The sequence below is a fragment of the Sylvia atricapilla genome, chromosome 2 (genome assembly GCF_009819655.1).
Source record: "Sylvia atricapilla isolate bSylAtr1 chromosome 2, bSylAtr1.pri, whole genome shotgun sequence".
Classification (NCBI taxonomy): domain Eukaryota; kingdom Metazoa; phylum Chordata; class Aves; order Passeriformes; family Sylviidae; genus Sylvia; species Sylvia atricapilla.
In genome coordinates, this window is record NC_089141.1 from 101,563,011 (window position 1) to 101,579,216 (window position 16,206).

Genomic DNA, 16,206 nt, shown 5'->3' on the forward strand with positions numbered 1-16,206 from the left:
GAATGCACTACAGCAGAGGGTCTCAATGATCTCAGAGGTCTTTTCCAACTTAAATGATTCTGTCATCACTGCTCCACAGTTTAAGCACTATGGAGAATAGTTTTCTGGTGAAAGAGTCTTGTTTTAAAAACTAAAGAGAAGTTTCTGTTTACCAAACTGTAAGCCCCCATCCACTGACCATAAAAAATTCAAATGGATGTGTGCATGGCTGGATGAGGAGCAGGAGATTCAATTCAAAGTGTGGGACGGCATGTATATATATTAAAGTGGGATGAATCAGGACAATAGAATGCTCTGATGCTATTACTAGTCAGCTTCTACTTTTGTGAAAAGAAGAAAATTTCTCAGAGGGAAAAAACCTTCCATAATTGAAAAAAGATATTTTTATGTCATTGCAGTTATTGTGAAAAGAAGAGAATTTCTCAGAGGAAAAACACCTTCCCAAAATTGAAAAAAAGATATTTTGATGTCATTGCAGTTATTTTCCCTAGACAATTTTATTATTTTATTTTATTTCATATTTTCCTGATGCAAGTTAATGCAAGTTGTTCATGCAAGCTAACACTGTAATTTCAAGAAAGTGGCATAATATCTAGCTGAAGATTTTGAAAGCCTCAAAAGGTTACATCTTAAGAACAGTATTCTCACAGGAGTTTGTTTTATTTGAAAGCTCGACTTCTTAACAGCAGTTATTTCTCAGTCTTGCCTTAAAATGTATGAGTTGTGCATAATTAGTGGATTCATATACATTTTCCTTGAATAATCTTTTTTCTCCTAAACTTGTAGAGCAAACTTAGTGGCTTTTCAGCGCTTTCTTCCCAATGTCCTTTGACTGGTTTTAACTGTCACTGAAAGTGGAAGACCAACCATTACAGATGCAAATCTCCGTGCAAGACATACTTAATTCAAAATATATTTCTCTTGCAAGAGGAACATAGAAAAGCATCTTCTGAGAGACATTTGAAAAATGAATCAAAAAATCCTGTTGTAAATCACCAAAGGCAAGTGCAATCTTTTGAAAATTCCATGGGAGAAGTAATATGCACATGCAAAAATTTCTTAGTGAACTTCAAGCTCAACAGCATTCTCTGCTCCCGCTCAAAAAATGACAAGGGCATGCCCCAAATTCACACAGTTACAAAGTGAATGTGCTTAGGCAAAACACTTTGCTTTTTCTGAGTGGAGGAAATTTGTTGTGTGTGTCAGATTTTGAATGCTCAAGGGATACCAGTCATGATATCCATTATTATCAGCCAATAAATCCTCTTCTTACTCCTCAGGGAATTTCAGCAAAAGTCTGGAGAACTATTCTGACAGGGAATGCCTCAATGTAATGAAAAAATGTTTGAATTATCAACCTCCTGGCCATTGCATCATATGGGAAGCATTGCTGGGGAAATAGTTGTCTAATTTAGCCATATGTTACATAAATTAAGTCAATGATCACAGGTTAAATATCAAATTATGGATGATATAATATTTAGCAACACCCAGACTAAAAAAGACTGGTTAAAAATTAAATAGTCATAAATGTCCAAGTATGTGAAGCAAAACAACTACATCTACTTTTAGGCATCTAATGATAGAAATTTTGCAAAAATGGCATAATGTGTTCTGCTCCCACTGGAAAAATCTGTCTGGAGAACAGAGAACAGAGTGAGTTCAACATATAATATCAACTCGACATGTATTAGGTAATTTCTCAGACTACATTCTAGTTTATGCCTAAATTAAACACCTAAACACCAATGTCCACATTAAATATTTTCAAAGTTTCTATTGGATGTGAAGAAATCCAGCTTTTCCTTGGGAAATCAAGTGCAGGGATTTTCCTCTTAAAAAAAAATCCCAGAACACAAGTGGTTCTTAGTGAACACTTAGTAAAAAATTTTCCAAAGGAAAACAAACTGATAACCTAGGAAGTGTGAGTCTTTGACTTACAGATAACACAACAGCAACTTTTCTGGTTTATAAGGGCCTGATACAAAAAGTGCAAAATGCTGCACATCTGACCTCACTTAAAGCCCTGTGTACATTTAAAAATTCCTTGATAATATTTTATATGCTACCAAGAATCATGAGGCAAGATAACTCAAATCTGTGTCTTCAGACTGATTCTGATCTCACACTGACTTTGTATCAGTAGAACACTGTTAGTATCATTTATATTACTTTGCTGATTTGTACTGATACCAATTCAATCAGGAAGACTCACGATAAGTAGATTGTGAATGACTGGATATCATGTGCTCTTCTTTTTGCTTTCCACTAGAGTACTAAATCAATTTTCTAAAGTGCCATATATCTTTATAACTGTGGAATTTTGTCTCCATTAGCTCCAATTATTCTTGTTTCCCTGCCTGTCATTTTTCATGGATGCTTCACAAACATTATTGCAGTGGCAAATTACCATTGCCCTTTCTTGACTCCAGAATTAGAGTAAATGTTTATGGCATTTTTGTATGGTGGTACTGTGATAAAATCTGAGTGTTAACAGAGGCAGGGAGATACTGCACCAGGCAGCTAATGGCAGATTGAAGTCAGAGTTCAGGGCAAGTCTGAACAGACCACATCCAGAACACCTTGGAAGTGTTTCCTCAGCTCTGCACCTATCAAAACTGAAAGCTCTTGGGAGGTTTCCTGGAGTCATTGACAAGAGATAAATAAAGAAAAAGACATCTTTTCTTCTTTGTATTTGACTGAAAAATAAGTGACAGAAAGTAGGCCAGGAGTAAAGAATAGCAATTTTTGGATAAAACCATTGAAGAGACACTCACTGGCCATTACTCTCTGAGTCCTATGTGGTCTTTAGTGGTATCAGCTCATTGACTCATTGCTGACTATTGATTTTGACTTTTTAAATTTCTTGTGATACATTATTCCAAGTGACTGTTGTTCCTCATTTATAGCTAACTTTTGGACTGCCCAGTATGTCTTCTCCTGCCAAATACTTTTGTTTTGCTCCTGCTTGTGGTTACACCTTCTTAAATGTCAGTTGAATTTGTCATGAGGGAGGCTCATGAGATCTTTTGCCATGCAAGTTCTGTAGTACCCTTTCTGATCTTGGCACTTAGTTAACACCCACAGGGTGGTGCTGGGTTTGTAACTACTGAAGTCAGCACCCGAAGAAATACCACTGTGATGATTAGGGATCAGAGCTGGCCGCCTGAACTAGGAGAGGCAGCAAAGCAGTCATGGCCAGCCTGACAGGTTTTTTGAGAGTTTGCAGTAACAGTATCTGCTATTCTGCCAGCGATCTGCTACAGTCCAGGTTTGGTGGGTTTTTTTGGTTTATTTTTTTGTTTTTGTGGTTGTTTTTTTTTTTTTTTTTTTTTTTTTTTTTTTTTTTGGTTTTTTTGGTTGTTTTTTTTTTTTTCTAGATACTCATCTGCTAGACTAGAGATTAGATCTCCAGTTTCCATTTCTTCATATAAAAATGTGAGGCACCAAGAGATGTGTCCTTTTACCAAGCAAAGAGGCTTTTCTCTACACCTAGTGCTCCAGAAGATGATTTGGAAAGCACAAAATAAAATCTTTAGACACTGACCCTCTCCAGTTTGGTACTCCAGGACAGATAGCTGCAGGCAACAGAGAGGGCTGTGCTGAAGCCCATGTGGGTTTATCCTCAATCCCAAACAGAAGTGGTCTAGCCAGGCACATGGCACTGATATAAAACTGGCAGAAGAGCCAACTTCCTTCTGTTCAAAGTCTCCAAATTCATAAGCTGCATAACAGAAATAAACCAAATGGTACATAGCAGTGCTTAAAAAATAGGGGGAGAAAAACCTTTTACACTTATGACATTGAAGCAGACAGGAATCCTATTCTCTGATAAGGGATCCACATTTATGAGATGACCTTGAGGTCAGTGCACCCTCTCACTAAAACACCCATTCAGTGACTTCAGTTTCCCTTGTGGGCTGTGGGAATGAATAAAATCCCGTCTTTTCCTTGGTGTCACGTGCCAGGGAAAGGAGCTTATGAAAGAAAATAAATACATGAACATTCAAGCATACCTGAGAGAATAGAAGTTTTATTATCACAGAGCCAAATGTAGCTACAAATGGCTCAAGCAGCAAAAGTCCTCTGGTGAATCCCTGAGAAATCTGCTGCCAAATTCTTCTGTATGTTCAATAGTTGTGGTGGGATTTCCAGGCCCAGCCCGAGTGTGATTACCTGGCACAGGCATCACTTCTGCCCATGCCTGTTTAATGATGATACTCAGGCCCTCCAGCCTGCAAGGCTTAAATATTTGTGTCTCATCACCACAATGAGGAGCAAGAACAAACAAATAAAAGATTCATACAAGAACTCTGAACAGCTGCAGGCTATCCTCCCTGGTATAAATGGCATTTCTGGTGATTCCACTTACAGCAGTTTTTGGTTTTGGTGTAATGGATATACCTAGTGCCCATAATATGTTTCAGCAGAGGGAGGAGCAGTATTACCATGTTTCCCCGAGGGGCATCACTTTATCACCGTTCAGAAAACAATTTTCTTTGTATCAGGTCTGAGGCCATTGTAAGAAATGCTTGGAGCAATAGAATTCGAGATAGAAAAAATGTAAAATAGAGGCCAAGCCCCAAGGATGAGGTGCCTGTGTGAAGAGCTGAGCGATGTTGGTTAAATCTGTGATGTTTGTCAGACTTGTCTACATCTGGCCAGTCCTTCAGCCCCACTGCTCAGGGGGCTCTGCACTACCCATTGCCTCCACACATGGAATGAGGAGATCTCAGCTGTGGGGCAGGTATGCACCTGTCTCATAAAGACCTGGACAAGACTTAGTGGGCATAAAAAATTATAAGCCAAAACTTATTTGGTTTGGTTTGGTTCGGATGTTGTGGGTGGGTTTTTTTTGTTTGTTTGTTTTTGTTTGTTTGTTTTTAATTTTATATTTCCCCTGCAGACTTCCCATTTTAATGGAGATGGTAGGACTTTCTGCAGGTGTGCGAAACCTCAGAAAACAATTCTCAGAGCTGCAGTTCCCTCAAGATCCATATGACAGCAGACTCTGGAAATACATCACCTTTCTCCAGGGAAACATGGAAATGGGTGTCACCTGCACTGTGGGAGGTGCTCAGTTTGAGACAGAGCCCCTGCAAAGGAGCCAGTTAATACAGCCCCTGGCATTTCTCAGCATTTACGAGGGTGGTGTTTTCTACTACAGCAGAACCCAAACTGCACCTGTAATTTACTTAGCTCTCCCAGAATGTCTGTTGATGGGCAGGAAAGAAGAAAGGCCTGCAGCTAGTTCAGATGGGCAATAAAAAAGGAATGGATAATTCTCATAAACTTCTTCTGCTGGTAAACACTTAATTCAGACCTGAAGCTCATTTCCAGGTCTTTCATAATTCAGAAAATCCCCATATTGGAGACTTTGAGCTAAGACAAGTGTCTTGCACTTACACATTTTTAGTATACAGAGAAAGCACTCAAGCTGAAAGCCAGAAAATTTGAGAAACCAGAAGTGCAACAGAACTGCCAGAGGGAACAGTCTTTAACCACCCTGTAAAAGCAGAAAAAGAACTACAACCTAATTTCTATATTATTTGTTTTAATTCAAACAATAAATAAACTACACTGATTTATGGTTCAGTTGTTAAGGAAGAACAAGTCCACTTGTTTTTCCATAAAGCAGCCACTTCAGGGAACAGATTTATAAAAAGTCAAATCATTACAATTTTCTGAACCCTTGCAGTTTCTGATCTATTAGTAATCTTGGCTGTGCAATAGGAAGTATATTCTATCTGTAGTTAATGACCTTTGATTACTGCTGTGAACAAAAATGACAGAAAAATACCCCAGTGCTACCTATTCACACTAAATATTTTCACAAACCACCTTTGCCTAGAAAGGAAATACTCTTTTTTTGTTTATTTTGTGCTTCTCTAACTTCTTCAGGAAATAAGGAGTAGTGTCTTTTCTGGCAGTACCAATTAAATAAGCAGGTTTGTGGGAAATTACACAGCATCCTACATTTTTAATCCAGTTGCATGAAGCTACAGTCCTATGGTGATCCCCAGCATGGGTCTGTTGTTTTGTAAGAGCAGAGTGGCAGAGCTGATCTGCTAGAGGCACTATATATGATAATTGCATACAGGTTAAGTGTTTTGCAAATTAGCTGTGCTTCATCATCCACTTTCTTTTCACAGCCTGTTCAGGTTGACATACCAAGTGTGCTGAAGGTGACTTGTCTAATCTGCAGCAGCTGGAACACCCTGCCATCCCCACAAAATCATTTCCTGCCATTTCCCAATGAAGCCTATGGAGACAGCTGTTCTTCTGTCAGAAGTGACACATGGCACCATGGATTTTGTCTAGGAGTAACTGCCTCTGGGGCTTTATGTGAATCACTTGCTGAAAGAGCATTAGGGGGCCCGTTTTGGATTCAGGACAGCACCTTGAGGTGATTCTCTCTGGACTTCTGAAATCCACGTCAATCCTTCCCCAGCTCTCCCCAGAACAGCTGTGCTGAGAATTACCTCTGTGTAAGAAAACCCATGCAGTGGCTCTTGTGGCTGACATTTCCCTGGACCTTCAGCATGTATTTCAGTGAGATAACTCAAGGTGTATGCTCTCTCCAGGTGTCTAAGGTAACAGAAAGAGATTATGTTAAGTGCTTGGTAAGAGGCATTTTCCATTTGCAACATTCAACTTCATTTAGCTGTAATGCATATAAAAATTGACCCACGTGGGTCTTAATCTAGCCATTTAATTGTACTCCTGAAGTGTGAATGGGATGAGCATCTTGGGTTTTGGCACTGTTGACATTTCTTTTAAGCAGATGACAGTTTGAAAGGATGAGAGCGTATTCTTTTATCATTGCAACAGATAAATACACTACAGAGTGATTGAAACAGCTTTACACACTGGCAAGTGACAGAAGAGAAAGTGGTGGGGAAAAAAGGAACAAAAAGCAAGTCAAATTTAAATAAAAAAGATAAAGCATATAAGTGTTCTTAAAGCCTCTCTGATGAATTCACACTGTGAATAACTTGTGCAGTTGACCAACAATTGTCAGAAAGAAAATTAAAAGACTCTTAAAGCTTCCTCAGAAGTGTCTTTAAAACTGTGGATCGTGGACATGTACAGTGGGAAAGCTGAAGGGAGACAAGGATCTCTGGTAAAGAACAAGAAGGGTGGCTCTGACAGGGCAGGCTCTGATGTTCCAAATTATGCCCTCTATCACATCAGTGTTTTAAAAATGCATTTTGCTCGTTGGTGTGGGAGTCTCAGTACTTTTAGCAAGCTTTCTGGGATAGCAAGACATAAGAATTTCCTAGAAACAGGCTGCTTTCATGGTTAGAAGCAATATTTTCCAGAAGTGGGCTGCATAAGAAGCAGACAGAAATGGGCAAGAAAAGCTCTGGGTGAGGATCACCAGGACCGTAGAAAACGTGAAACCTATGATTTTAAGGGTCTTGGGTTGCTGAGGGAAATTGCCACAGGAATATTTTTCTGAGAACCTTTAAGATTCTCAGCAAAAGATTTTTGTCATTGACAATATGTTTTCTCATGCCCCCAAGTCACCTGGGTAGGTACCACCAAGCGAGAAACTCAGCTGAGACTGTAAGGTGTGGAAGACACAGACACCTTTTGAGTCACCTGGAATCAGGCAGATAAATTTCCATATTTATCAACCTAGACAAGCAAAATTCGCTGCCAGCCCAGCAAGATGCTTGGACTGAGAATCCATTGTAACCTTTCATATCTCAGATTTTGTGACTGTTGATTGTTTTTTCCTTGTGTACTTTTAGAGTGCCAGAACAGAGTTTAAATGCAGGTGATGGTAATTCCACCACATGCAAGCACCTGTCTAGCATATATGTATGTTAGCTTATCACTGGCTATCAACTATCTGTCAGATAACTTGGCAGAGTGAGAAAATCTATTACTCATGGAGCAATAGGCTTCCAGAAAGCATTAACATGGAACCCTAGAAAACAGTAAATGTGAAAAACGCCATCTGCATCTAAGAAAGTTTTTTGGGGCTTTTTGCAAGAAATTTATTTGACAAAGTGATAAATATAAGGATGCAGTTATTAAAAATGCAAAATCCTTTCCTCACCCACTTTATGAATATTTTATTCCTCCCTACCCCCTACAAAAAAAGACCCTAAACCCCTGGAGAAAGAAACAGAAATGCTAACAACATTACTCTATCAGGCATATAATCGGAGGGGATCTTTCTTCTCTCTTGCCACAGATAATAAATTATAGAGGTTTTTGGGAACCTAATTATGTCACTGAGCAAACACTAACATGACAATATGGATGTTTTCTACAAGCTAACATGATTTTGTGAAACCATTATTTTATTTTAAAAGTACTGCAGAACTCAACTCTGGTCTATTTTTAAAATGATAGATTAAACAGAAAATTTGTAATTAAATACTATCCTGGTTGCTTTGCCACAAAAAAGACAAAAGATCAAATGTCAATTTGAAATTAAACTCATATAGAAGCTGAGCAAACAATAATGGGATGTATCACTAAGCAAATTATAGCAGTGCAGATATATAACAGATATCCTGAATATCTTTTTTATTGTTGTTAAACCACTAGGCAGATGCAACTCCACCATATTGTGTTTCATGACAATACTTTTGAAGGCAATAAAAGCATGTAAGTTTATGCTTGCTATGCATTCATGAAGACTTAATGGCTGCTTAATTCAGAATTGAAGCAGTTGCAAGAAAGGGCCTCAGCACTGTGATACTCAGCGCTGCAAACCCTCAACTTCCAGTGCTCCACAGCAGGAGTCAGTGATGCTGTGCCATCCCAGTTAGGGATGTGTTTCTTTCCTGCTTAGTGCTCTCATGGCATCCACAACACCCATCTTACTAAGCAAGGAGATACTTAGACCCATCCAAATAGAAAACTAAGAGAAGGTTGTTGCTAGAGATTGTGAGACTGACTTTCAGATGTGGGTGTTGTCCTGAGAACTGTCTCAAACCAGTATGTGTAGAGAGGGTGGGGGCCACCACCACAACAGGAGACATGCTCCTGTCTCCCAGGCTCAGGTGCCTCTGCCAGGTGGGACTGAAGGCCAGAAATTGCCTCCTTCATGCTTTCATGGTTCTAAGTATATAAGAGCAAACCCCTCTGTTTTCCTGATCCTCTGCAGCATAGCTTCCACCCTGAACTATTTTTACCTGAGGAGGAAGGAGTGGGGCTTCTTTTTCACCATGGAAGCATATCTATCTATACCAGTAGCAAATTAGATATTCCAGACATAGGTTTCAATTCTTTTCAGGGCCAGGATAAATAAGAATTTGTATCCCCTGGTTCCTAAGACAGTGTATTTGCATCAAAATAAAAGTACCCATTGCCTCTGAGTCCTACTCTTCCACTCAGCCAGTGCTGCTGAGACATCAGGTGAGTATGCCAAGCAAGCCAGGCTCTTCAAGAGCCTATGGTGGAGGCACCTGTCAAATATGTAGGTGGACTTTTAGTTAAATGCACCCAAAATGATGACATTCATCAGTGTATGCAATAGTAAAGCTCCATGTAAATGAGCTTGCTGTGGAAAACTAGGAGACTACCATCAGGTATCTTAGGAAAGGTGACTGGAGCTTTCTTGGGTCATGCTTTTATAACAAGGTGTGTTAGCTCTAAGTCACGCTTGATGTGACAATGGTGATTGTAGATCCCACCCTAAAAATTCTGCTGTAGCAGGGAGAAGACCTGTACTGGAGAGAACCTGAAGATGCTGAGTCCTGAATCATATTCTAAACTGGAAAAAAAAGCCTTTTCAACTTACTACATCCTTCTTTTTTTGTTAGGAGATAAAACATAGGCAAAATATGTAGGGACGTATTTTGTGGAGGAGAAATAATGGAAATAATAATTATATAATAATAATTAGGAGAAATAATGGAAAATACTTAAAGTTGAAAGTAAGTCTTGTGCAGTTAAGGATTTTAATTTTCTTTGTCTCACTCTCTTTTTAAAATTATGTTTTGTGGACAGTTAAAAACCTTAAAATGGAGGTACAACTCTCTGGACAGTATATTTAAGTCTGTTCATGGTATTTGCAATTCTCTTTGTTTCCTTCCAGAGAAATAGTGCTCCTTCTCCCAGGGCTCCAGAGAACAACAATACCAATCCTTTCAAAGAGCTCCCTGTAGCTTTCCTCCTCAAGTTTTCCAGATTCTCTTAGCCAGAGGTACCCTTTTTTTTTCCGCCTGCATTCCTGTTGTTTTTATAACAGATATATTCAGATACATTTTTCATTTTCTCTTACATACAGCTTCTGTTTGAGACCCTAAGGGCTTCCAAGTAAAATGCAAAAATAGGATGAGAACGAAGCTTCCAGACAGGCTTTTTTCAATCTGAAAATAAACAGCAAGATTTTTAGCTCATCAGACTACCATTTCAAAGTCTTCTATTTTTTGGAAATGTTTGTGAGACATACTTTGGATTTTTAAAATCAGTTTTTCATTGCTGTCTTTAAAAAAACATGCCCATCAGTGGATTCAAGTGTAAATAGTTGACTCTATTTAAAGTGGTAGAAAACAACAAGACTTTTCAAGTTTTGATGCAATTATTCCTTGTTCCATTGCATGCTGATAGATCATGGACCTGGACTCACAGCCCGACTTTTCTCCTGGTCTCAGCATCTCTCAGTCTTTGCAGGCACTGCTGTGGCTGCCTCCATTCCTCCTCAGCTCCTCTGCAGCTTCCTCAACCTCAGCACCAGGGCTCCCCTAGAACACCTCTAACAGATACTGCATTGTTCAGTTGAATCCCTGTTTGCTGTTTTGTCTGGCATCTTTTTCACAAATCCTCCAGAAACCCCTGAGTTCAGGCTTTGTCTCCCTGGGTCTCCTACCCTTATCTGTGCTAAACACCTTCCCAGCACACCTTCCCAGCTTACAGAGACCTTTCAGGCTTGAATTAATCCTTTCCCCTGTCTGGGTTTGCACTTGCACACTTTCCTCACGCTGTACCTTGGAAAGCTTTTCTTTTGTGCCTTCATTTAGTGCAGAGGATGCAATGTTTAGAAAAGAAGGAGGCCTGTATGGAAGTTTTTTAAGCATGGGTCAGAGCTCTTAATGAAGGTAAATCATGAGAGACAGAAGGAGCAGGAATCACCAGTCAAACAAACTGAAAAAGCTACAGTAACTATTTTATAAAGTCACACATTGCTGCCCTTCTCCTTAAGCCCTTCCTTCTACATAGAATAGATAGCCCAATCTCAAAAATAAACCTCAAAAATGAAGAGAATTGCAGGAGCTGTGAAGACAAATCCCTTTTTTTGTATAAACTTCTGCAGACCTGAGGGTCAGACAAAGTAAGACAGAAGGAACTGCGGGGGCAGCACAGGCACCACGGTGACAAACGAGGTGGCACTTGCTGGCTGCCAAGATGAGTCCCCTTGTCACAGTGTTTGCCAGAGATCAGGAGGCAGATGTGCCTCACACAGATGTTTCCCGGGGACAGAGAAGGAGACATTTATAAAACATTGGAAGTACCAGAACAAAGATTTGTCTGGGGGGAATAAAGTCAAAGAGAATGTGCCTCTGTGCTGAATTTCCTTCAGCTCCAACTCTGACAGATGCTGTGGTACCAGCATTCCTTCTGTGTGCCTTGCCAACACAGAGACGGCATGCAAGGGTTTGTGCTCTAATTTAACATGGGGAAAAACAGGTTGCTTTTCATTCTTACAATACTACCACAGTTACTACTACTAATACTAAAACAATAAAATAATAAAACAGGTCCATCCCAGTCTGAGCCTCATCAGATGATTTTTAAATCAGGGAAGTCTCCTGCAAATGAAAGGTAATAAAAACACTCAATAATGATGTGGGATAACTTCCCTGACTGTCTGCTGCCAACAAAAATGCAAATGTGATCACTGCCTTGAATTTGAACCCAGAAAACTGCTAAAATGCCAGAAAGAAGTGGGCTTCTGCCTAGTGACTAAAAGTTTTAGTCCTTCCTCCAAGTAATGAGTTCAGCAGTATTGGTGTAATGTGTTTCATACCCTTTAAAAAATAAACATTTCTGGTTTAGATACAATCTAAATGAGCTTGGAATTAAAATAATTCTTCATTTGGCTTCAAATTAGATGGATTGGCCATGTCTGAGCATTACTGCTGCTTAATTTAATATGACATATTGGCCTGGCATTTCCATTTTTAATGTGGGAAGCTGTGTTTATAAATAAGACCTTTCATCTCAGGAACAGCAGTTTAAATTCTTTGAAAACTAACAGAGATCTATTTAAATGATGTCACTGCTCAGGCTGGGTACCCCAACAAAATGTAAATTTGTCTTATGATAAATGAACCCATGAATAACTTCAAAAAACTTCCATTTTTTAACCTCCTGCAGCTCTTTCTGCCATGAAGCATTCAAGATAAAGTATTTCTTGGATGCTTTGATAGCACTGAGGAAGGTGTGCATTTGATTGACATCTTTCAAAATATTTCTGGCCTGACATTTTCATGTCATGTCCTGTAAAGGAGGTATATGCATCATACTGACAACATGCAGGAATTCTTTCCTCCCCAGTTACAAAATCAAAAGTTATCCCGAACAGTGCAAGAAATGTAGCCTGGAGATATTTCTAGCCCCATCTTTTCTAATTTTCTGATCTTATCTATAAAATTGCTGCAACTTTGGCCACCATGAGCTGAAGCAGAGCAGTGTATGAGTTCTATCTGCCTTCCTTGAGAGGCAGCTTTTAAGCATGTGATAGCATCAAGCCCAGTACAAATGTAGCAACCAGGGCCATTTTCATTCCAAAATTCATCCTACACTTTACACACTCACATGGAAGCTAGAGCATTAACTGAGAAAAAAAGAACCTTGATCTCAAACCTTCCCCAGGATGGGAGTATCTCCCAGAGGTTGCTCCTCTGCACCACCAAGACACAGGCCAAGCTGCAGTGAGGACAGAAGCAATTTTTATTTGGTCAAATTGTAGTTGATGGAAAGAGACAATCCCAGACACACCTGCTCCTGTATAAGGGGACTTGCTGTCAGGATACATCTGTCCAGGGTGTGAACCAGGAGCAGCAGGATGCCCAGAGCCTCACTCTGCTTCACACTGCAAGGCATGGAAGACTTTGCTCATGAAGTAAAACTGAACTCATACATATTGTGAGACTCACAATGACACTGACTTCAGCAACCAAAAGTCAGCACCAACATCAGAAGAAAACAAATCACTTGTTCTGAAGCTCTCAAATAACACCTCTCTGCATTAAAGAGGTGCAGCTGAGGTTCACCAGCAACTGCATAGTACACCATTGAAATGTACATTCTTAGGGGGGTAGAGTAGAAAGTAATCCTAGATAGGCAGAAAACAGTTATTCTTTTAATTTGATAAGCCCTTTCCTAGCAGCTGGTCAGCAGAGGCAAGCAGGAGTTGTATCGAAATCACAGTTGCAACAAAGCCATCCCTGTACACTAAACATTTTCAGCACTTGCTGATGTGAGTTTTGCTTTTTGGGGACCCCCTTCTACAATGAAGCAGCCCAGTTACTCGGAATGCTGGAAATGCAGCTGAGTGGGAGCACAGGGGATGGAAGAGCTGGGCTATAAAACAGAAGATGACTGGTCAGAGGATATAATTTTATCATGTGTACTGGTGCCCACGACAAGTATGCCTCACGTTGGGACACAATGGAGGGCTGCTTTAGATCTGGAGCCAACACTTCCAAAATCTCAGAATTAGCAGGTAACATTGTGACTGGGAAAGCTGGCTAGCAGCTTTGAATTATATTGTCTTCCAAGGCTGAGGAAAACCTATTGCAAAGAGGCTGTGTCCAGGGTTACTCTTGTTTTGGTGAGGAGGGGATTTTTCTTCTGTGCTTATGTAAGTCCCCTGCATGTAAAGCATTGAAACTGTGGCTCCACTGCAAAGCAGCTGCAAAGTTCCCAAGGGTTTTAGACAGCCACTTAGAGCAGCCTTCATAAGAGGACCAGAAAAAGCTCAGCTAAAGTCAAACTGCCATGAAACATCCAATAAAGACTTCTCTTTCTGCCATGTGCAGGCAGTACCAATGAGATACCAGTCCAAGGGACCCTATATCAAATTACAGCTGTGCTGAGGAACAAAATTGCTGCTGTCAGTTATTTGCAGTTAAAGCGCAAGCACTGCAGGGGGAAATACCAAATGCTTTTACTGTGCCCTAATGACCACGAGTCAAGAGCATTATTTGTGTTTGGCAAAAACCCAGCATGAATCCAGTAAGGTAAAGCACTATTGCCGTCACCAGTCACCACCTGCTTTCTCCTGCTGACCCGCCTGCTCTTGGGGCAAAGCAAAGCTCAGGAGATGAGAGTCCCCAAGCCTGTGAGCAGCACTGAGCTGCCTGGCTAAGCTCTGTACCGTGCTGGTGCCTCTGCATCGTCAGCCACCATCCCCCCATGTCTCCTTCCTTGGTGGCACCAAGAAGATGGATATAAAAAACTAGACCAAATAATATTTTATTGGTTTTAATTTCCACAAACAGGAACTTGATAAAATAGACTGTTAGATTTTATTTCTAGCAGCTAAACAATCTCATCAATGGCTGGAGAGCTACTGGAATATACTTCAGTCACTGAACTGGACTATATGATATAGTATATAATATAGTATATGATTTACTGTATGGTATACGATCACTGAACTGGTATATGATTTAATTTTCCCATACATTCAAAAACTATATAATTATCATGATTTCTCAAAAAAAAGTTTGAAAGACTGCTGATACATCCAGAAATATTTATTCTTCTAATCTTCACAATTATTTTTCCTTTCTAATAGGGTTAGGATTCTTCTTAACCTACTAAATTCTAAATTTTGTCTATAGATCATATTAATTTGAATCTAATAATTTAGATAGAACTCCTTCAATGTCTGCTGTCAGCTCATTTATGAGTTATATTCACAGTACAGAAAGCAAGTGTACAGCTAATTATTTTTAATTTCTTCGGTGTACTAAAATGTGGAAGAATTATTAGAATTCACCACACTTGGGCCAGGGATAAGAGTTCCTTCAGGCTTGAAATTTCAGATTGGCTTCCTAATAAGTTATATTCATAATGTAGAGTTTAATTATACTCAATGAGATATTCAAAATACTTTCACTTTTATGCAGCTGCTAAAGCTGTAGTTACAGTTAATTAATAGTACAATAATCAACCAGTCTTTATGTCTGGCTCAGATTTCTCTTATATAAATGTAGTCTTGCAAAATCCATATCTGAGCTCTGTGTAGTTACTTGGACTATCTTCACAGCTGCTAGGAGAGAAGGTGACCAAACTGTGCTCAGGTGGACCCTGAAGATGGTTACTGCCTTAGAGATGTCCCTGGCTGAGCAGCGAGCAGAGCTGGTTTAGCCCAGATGACTCACTTTTAGGTAGCTGAATTTAGGTAAGAAGGACTTAAATCTCCATCTCTTGGGATTATTGCAGCTTTTTTCCCCCCTCAGGGAACAGAATATTCTCTCTATTTTTTTTGTAATTTCTAGTCATGTTAAATTTTTGGAATCATACAAAACTGAAGCTTCAGAATAGAGAATTAATCCCATCATAAAAATTTAATCAATTAGGTTTTGAAGAAAAGAATCCAATTTATACTTCTTACATTTCCTTGCCCCATCTTGTCTTCCACAGGGAAGACAGCTTCAAGATACTGCTTTTTCAGGTAATTTACCCATAAATATAGGAAAATACATACTGCTAGGGTTATCATTCCTATTAGTAATACGTACCATTTAAACTTTTCATGAAGAAAGGATATCCTAAATTGATGCTATAACTTTTTTCAAAGTTTGTGTCATGCAGTTAAAGTGTATGTGAAGAAATTTACAAATGACATATATTTCCAATATGTGTATGGTATGTCATTGGTTGGATTCTTATTTATCATTGTTGGAAGTCATATCTCAGTAATGCTGCAATCTACATTTTTCATCCTCAGATAACGATGTCTTAACAGTACCTATCAGTTCTTGAAGCTGGGTCCATTGATACTACAGTACAGTGATACACCAAGAAAATAACTGAAAAACTTGCCGTAGTTTTTTTTGTGGTAATATCAGGTTATATACAAAAAGTTAATTTAATCATAGTGCTTTCGTAAGTATTTTGAATGGTTATTTTGAATGTATGTTCCAGAGAGGTGTTTTGAATGTAGGATCCCATGAGGCCTGTAGCAGTAAAACCATTAGGTGTCTGTGTATAGTATTTGAAAGATCA

General features: G+C 39.3%; 1 long non-coding RNA gene across 1 annotated transcript; it reads left to right on the plus strand.

Moving 5' to 3' along the window:
- Positions 1 to 10,070: 10,070 nt before the first annotated feature.
- Positions 10,071 to 13,061, plus strand: LOC136374622 (uncharacterized). The gene is made up of 3 exons (XR_010745937.1): positions 10,071 to 10,168; positions 11,724 to 11,787; positions 12,343 to 13,061. It is a non-coding gene; the product is annotated as an uncharacterized lncRNA (long non-coding RNA).
- Positions 13,062 to 16,206: the final 3,145 nt, after the last annotated feature.